Below are 7,249 nucleotides of genomic sequence, written 5' to 3'. Positions count from 1 at the left end.
CAGCAATGAAGAGTACTGTGCTATGCACGGTACTAGAAATAAAGGTCCACAATATTGGAAATAGAGATCATCAAAGAAGTGGAAATTTTAATATGAAGTGGAAAAGTAATGGTATAAAAATAATAATAAACACTGAAGCAACAGACTATGATAGATGATCTTGGGAGAATAACCAATCAGTAGATTAGAGAATTTCTGGGGAGAGGTTTTCCTCAGTGTAGAACTAGATATCAGATAGAACCTTAACAAGTTTTCAGATAAAACTCTGAAGACTCTGAAGATGTTGCTGCAGATAAATGAAGGACCACGGATAAGCGAACAGTATCACTTAGATTAGCAAAATGGTAATAGACAGTAACAGTTAAGAGGCATGAAAGTGTAAAGAAAAGGAGATATAATGCTGGACCAGAGAAAAATGTTATTAGAAACAGTTCATACCTCCAGGGAATAATTCTTGCTGGATTTATCTAAAAATATTTCAAGTAGAAACTCTGAATGAAGCACTTCCAAGAGCAGTAAAATACATATGGATATTTATCTTATAGAATGTGTACGTGAAACAACAGACTAAAAGTTTCCAAGTTTGTTCTGTCCCCACATAAACATAAACCACTGGAGACACAGACAAGCATGCATACAAGCACAGACAGAACCAAATGATACACAAGTACCTCAGAATAAGGAAGGCTATTTTCCCCTCATTCAAGTTCTTTGAATAATTACTTTAAGAAAATTTAATAAAATGAAAAATATGCTTTTACTTCCAACTTTATCATGAAGCATTTAGTTCTTATGATATTATTTTGGTCATTTGAATATAATTTACCTATGCCAATTGAGAAAACAGTCCTTCTACCAACAGTCTAGGGGTACACTTATTCATTTTTATTTTTGCACCATTTCTGATGACAGCCGATGTCAAGCTTGCTTTAGTTTAAAGAGGACCCAAGATAGAGTCTATTTCTGCAAGCAAATGAACTAGCTTCACTGGTATGTGTCCAAGTGTGCTTCTTCTAAATGATTTTTAAAAACTGGTTCATTAACTTGTTTTTGGAAATTGTGTGCTGAATGAAGTGACATCAACCAATGCTCACATGGTTCATTAGCATATCATCTGGGAAAGCTGAATTGTCTTAAATTGAATGGCTTTTTGTTCAACTATCCTCAGGGCTCAGTATGTGAGGGTCTGTGTCTGTGTGTGTGTGTGTGTGTGTGTGAAAGTGTATGTGTAAGCACATTCATTTTAATCTTGCCAATATCTTGAGACAATGGTATTGTCTTTCTTCTCATATGATTTTTTGATACAATATTTTTGGTTGGCTACAATGATTCTAAAGGACAAGGGAGATATAAATAAAAGCAATTCCTGAAGTATGGAAGATAAGAAGAAAATGTAATTAAGCAGGGAATGAGTGGAATTGTTTAGTACTATATTCATGATGGGTCTCAACAGATTAGTGTATTCTTTGATAAAATCTTTAGTTTTATTCATAATGAGTAAAAATGAGTGCTATAGTCTGAATGTTTTTCCCACTCCCCCACAAATTCATATGTTGAAACCCTAGTACCCAAGGTGATGTTATTAGGAGGTGAAGCCTTTGGGGAGGGTGAATATGCAGCCCTCAAGATTGGGATTAGTGCCCTTATGAAAAAAGCTCCATAGAGCTCTCTAGCCCTTCTGCAACATGAGGGCACGGTGAGAAGACAGCTCTCAATGAAGAAGCAGGCCCTCACCAGACACCTAATTTGATGCTTTGTTCTTGGACTTCCCAGACTCCAGACCTGTGAGGGATTTGGCTTATGGAGACACATCATTTTTGTTCTAATCAGGCCCTTAACAATTGGATGATGCCCACACACATTGGGGAAGACTATCTACTTTACTGAATCCGCTGATCTAAAGGCTAATTTCATCCAGAAACACTCTCATAAACATAACCACAAATAATATTTAATCATGGCCCAGTCAAATTGACACATAAAATTAATCATCACAGACAGCTTCTGTATTATTTGCTAAATAGATATGCTTAATTGCTATCTTCATTTTAGAATGTGGCTTTTAACATTATAACATTATAAAGTATCTTTTTTTTGTCTCATTTAATGCCTTTTGGCTTGAAGTCTACCTTGGTATCAGATTTGCAAGCTCTGTTTTCTTTTTGTTTGGTAAATCTTTATGCGTTTTGTTATCTTCAGCCTATTCGAATTATGCATTTTAAGTGTGTCTCTTTTACACAGCATAGAGTTTGATTTTGTTTCAGGAGCCAATTTTAAAATCTTTTTCTTTAAACAGGCATGCAGAATGTTGACTCTCAAGAAGAAAGTCAACACATTTTAATAGAAATAATACTTAAAAGAGTAAAAGGAAAATTTCCAGAAATAAAAGACAATGTGAATCTCCACTTTGGAAGAGCCTACTGTTTACCAGGGGAAATTGACCAAGAACAAACAACTATAAGATATATTCTAGTAAAATTATAAAACTATAAAGTCCACAGGGCCTCAAGCAAAGAGATAAAATAGAATAAAATCATTAAAAATCAGAATATCATCAAATTCCTCTATAAAAAAACATGTGATGAAAGGCAGTATGAAGTGGAATTTTCAAGAAACTTAAGGAAACAAAATGAAAATCAAAAATTCTTAAAGAAAGTGCAGACCAAGCTGTCACAATTTCAAGAGCCTAGGAAAACAGTTTTGAATGTGCCAGAATTCAGGGAGCACTTTACAAATGTTTCCAAGGACTCTACTTAAGGATGAGCTTCAGCCATCTTCCTTTCCACCCATTTTTTCTTTGGATTGTTTTATTTCTTTCTTTACCTCATTTTTATTTTCAAATATCTGATTTCCTGTTCTTCTTCCAAGTACCTTACTAAGTCTTCTTGAATCTACTCTCCCTTAGGAACTTTGTAATTTAGTCTTTATTTCTGATATGATTTTGCCTATTTCTCATATTCCTTTGCTAAACCCATTCAACTCTCATTTTAATTGTTTCTAGGTTTTGCCCATGTTTTTTTTAATTTTTATATTTCTGATTTGAAGTTCTTTTTTTCATATTCTCAAAACTTTAAATATTCTCAAAATCTTACTTAAGATAGTTATTTTATCTTGGAATGTTGAGTTACAGTTATCTTCAGTTCCATTGATTGCATTTGGCCAAGATTTTTCATCACCAGGGAAACTTTCATTAGTATTTTAAGGCTTTTTTTGTTTTTTCAGGATTGTTTGTTAAAGGATGTGGTCTGCTTTTTTTCTACTTCTATTCATTTTGAAGTCAGGATCTCTGGTTTGGGAGTGCTCATTTCTATTAGCTCCATGCTCTTCTGTGCAGATTCTTTTTGGAAAGTGTTATTGCTTGTGGGAGGGGATGAGAACAGGTTGGTGTATCTTGTTTCTCTTTCATTTCTGCCAGATCTTTAATTTCCCCCTCTGATTTCCTTCTTTACCTCATCTTTAAGAAGTACTGCTTTCTGTTTTCTATTAGCCTCTTTACATCTCATTCTTTTCCAGAGCTATACTTCTCAGAGGCTGACACTTCAGTCCTGTACACTTTCATGCTTTCCTTTAGTCAATTCGGACTAAACTACAAGTCCTAATCTTCATTCACTTGCAGTTTGCCATTTCTTGTTGTGGTGGTTTTGGCTATGCTTTCTACAGGTCCTTTCTTTCAGCATTATTTCACAGAGTTTTATAAAAGTCTTCTCTCCCTTGCTCTCTGCACTCACAGGTTTACAATGGAGAGCAGACAAAGGGGTGTAGGGTATGCTGGAATTTATTTCGTTCTGTATTTACAATTAATCTGAAGATTATGATGTTCTCTATCTCCTGGCAATGATGAAGTTGTTGCCTATGATGTAATTTGTTCTAGATTTTACATTTTTGGGGAGAGAGTGTAAAGAGGATATTAAAAATTGGATTTTAACCAATTTTACTCAAACCCACAAGTCCTTGTAATAAAAATGTTTAAACATTACAAAGAAGGCAGTTTCATTTGTGTCCCCATTGTTAATCCTTTTCCCTTGCACTCCCTAGGCAGATGTAACTGCTGTAATTAGGTTTGTACATTATAGACCATAACTATGTTTTAAAATGTAGAAAAATATGTAATATTTCAAAATACATAAATATACTATACTTGAAATATGTTTATACCATTAGCTTTTTTCACTTAACAATATCTCTTGAAGAACTCTCCTGTTAATATATATGGATCTATATCAGTCTTTCAAAATGTTCTATGCTATTCTATTGTGTTTAATAATATAATCTAGATATGTTCCTATAAGTGGGCATTTAGTGTTTTTCAAAAATTTCACTACTACAAAAATTCAGTAAGATTATTCATCTAAATTTTTAAGAGCATAATACAAATAGTTCAGATATATGAGTAAGTCTCTGGGGTACATAATAAAAACAGTAGGATTGCTGAGGTATAAAGAATGTCTCTTCTTAAATTTAACAGATGTAACCAGATTGCACTAGGAAGTAGCTGTATCAGTGTGCACTCTCTCTATCAGTACAATTGCCACACACTTGCAAACATCTGATATTATTCATTTAGAATTATTCATCAACCTGATGGGTGATATCTGACCTACATGTTGTTTAATTTTTATCTCCCAGATTACTACTTTAGATATGTTCTTTTTGTATGTTATTTCCAATCTTATCTCCTTTCTGTAGTATTGCTTTTGTATCCTTTTCTATTTTTAAAATCTTTTGCTTTGGTTTGAAAGTATTCCTTATATATTCAGACTAGTAATTCTTTGTTATATCAGTTGACATATTTCCTCATTCTGCTGTTTGTCTTTCAACTTTGTTTACATTGCATTTCATCATAGATCAGTTTAAAATACAGTGTTAATGAAGTTTATCAAATTTTCCTATTTTTCATATTTATTGTGTGTGTATATGTGTGTGTATGTGTGGGATCCTCAAGGAGACCTTTCAATATTGAAGTTCATAAACATAGAATCCTATTTAAAAAAATAATTTCTTAAACTTGTTTTACATATAAAAGTCTTTAGTCCAGGTAGATACTTATTATTAATGTGTAATTGATATGAAATAATGGTTCTGAGATTTTTTTCTTCCCTTTTGTTTTTGGTGGCCAAATTCTCCTCTTTCTTCTCCAACATATTTTGAATATCCTTACTCCTTCATTTTTCTATATTAGTATTACAAATTTCAAGACTAATTTTGTTGAGATTTTGATTCAGATGCATCAAATTTATAGATTATTTTAAGGGGAAAACTGACTTCTTTATAATATTTATTCTATTTTTGAACATAAATCTTCACTTTATTACATTCTTATATATCATTTCTTAAATGTATGCACTTGCTTTTTGATGTTTTATGTATTTTATTAGGTTTAATGATAAACATTTAATAGTTTTGTTGTTACCTTGAATGTATTTTTCTCCTATGGCAAGTTATGTTTGTTCCTTTGCTGGTGTGTAGGAAAACTGTTGATTTTTATAGACTATTATATTTAAATGCAATTACCAAATTCTTTTAAAATTTCTAATACTTTGACAATTGAACCTCTTAAAATTTATATGTATTTTTTATTATATCTTCAGCCAGGAACATCAATTTTGTCTCTTCTTTTTCAATTTTATTTCTTTAATTGATACATAATAGGCATGGTTCTAGAATTATTTTGTCATGCCAATAGATGAGGAGAACACAAGGATTTTTTTCTCTGTTCTACTCTTATTAAATATTGAAAGATGTGATTGAGGTTCATTACATCTTAACATATATAGCCTAGGAGTGATTATGTTGATTTTTCCACTTTATGTTAGGAGTAATTCGTATCAAACATGGCCCCTAAGCATCCATGTTTTCTGACCTGGATCTCAACCACTTGCAACTTAATCTGTCAATAAATTTAACATGGGTTAAATGAATACAAAGCATTTAGTGGATATAAAATATAATATAAAAAGACTAATTACACAAGGTCCTTGATCTCAAGGAAATCACAGCCTTAATTATTTTGATTGTTTTTCTCTTTGATTTCTTTACCATTCCATCTATTTGAAACCAGTGTCATGTACAGTAATCAGAAGACTCTGATGAGAATGCACTGAAAATTACCTCATTTAATTTCCCTTGCCAATACATAATCAAGAATGTAAAGTTATTATAAGTTATTCTTCCTAGGTTAAATATATTATTTCCATAGATAAGAACCTAAAACATAATATTCCCTCTCAGAAAGCAGCAACATTTTACCCTCTAGATTAACCCTTAGATGAACATGTTAAAGAGGCTTCCTTTGAATACTCCTGTAAGTAAAACAGCTGCTTTTCTCTCCTGTTTTGAGATTCTCTGATGATTTCTTGCTGTCTTCTTAGGACACTCTACATTATAAGTTGTTGGAAAAATTATAATAATGTTTGTATATAGATTATGTTAAAATGTAGCCTTTAAAAATAACCTGGTCCATGTAGCTCCCTTTTTTCTGACTTAAAAGTTTAATTCCATAACACTTAGGAAAATAGGACAAACCTTTCCCCTAGAAGAAAAAAAAAAGTTCTGCCACTTTCATATTTATCCAAAAGTACTTAAATAATGGTCATTCAATTCCCAGAAAAGTAGCAATCTTAACTTTCAATAATCATTGCACAGAACAAGACTTGTATTTTTTTAATGAGGAATCTTTAGAAAGTACCACTATATGTGGAAACTGATGAGTATTTTTCCCCTAAAATTTCATAAAAGTGGATTACAGATGTGAGAAAATCAGACAGTACATAGTGACTTTTCAAGGTGAATTACTGGAATTCAAGAACAGAGGCAGAAAGAAATTTTTAAATGAATAATATTCTTTTAAAAACACAAAGGTTGAACCTGGAGATTCCTTGAAATGGTGTCTTGATACCTTGGGACCTTAAGTGACTCTATAAATGAGTTAGAATTATCTTTAAAGCAAATGCCATTTTACAATCAGAAGTGACACTGATAGAGGGGCATTTATAAGAATAAATGTCCCAAAGAAAGGCACATACAGAAAAATCTTAGTTTGCCATCTGTTTTATCAATTAGATCATGGTCTTCACTTGTCAAGGACAAATATGAGACTTTATGAAATAGCAAACCTGCAACTCTACATCATATAATGATTTTTCCTAGTGAAAATAACAACCAATCATTCATCAAACATATCAGGCAAGAGAAATTCACTATAATTTTCTTGTGAGTAAGAAGTGCTTCTCCCAAACATCTGACCTTTATA

This window comes from Balaenoptera musculus, chromosome 4, assembly GCF_009873245.2.
Source record: "Balaenoptera musculus isolate JJ_BM4_2016_0621 chromosome 4, mBalMus1.pri.v3, whole genome shotgun sequence".
NCBI classification, from domain to species: Eukaryota; Metazoa; Chordata; class Mammalia; order Artiodactyla; family Balaenopteridae; genus Balaenoptera; species Balaenoptera musculus.
The sequence above is the reverse complement of the archived record's forward strand: the minus strand, read 5'-3'. Positions refer to the sequence as shown.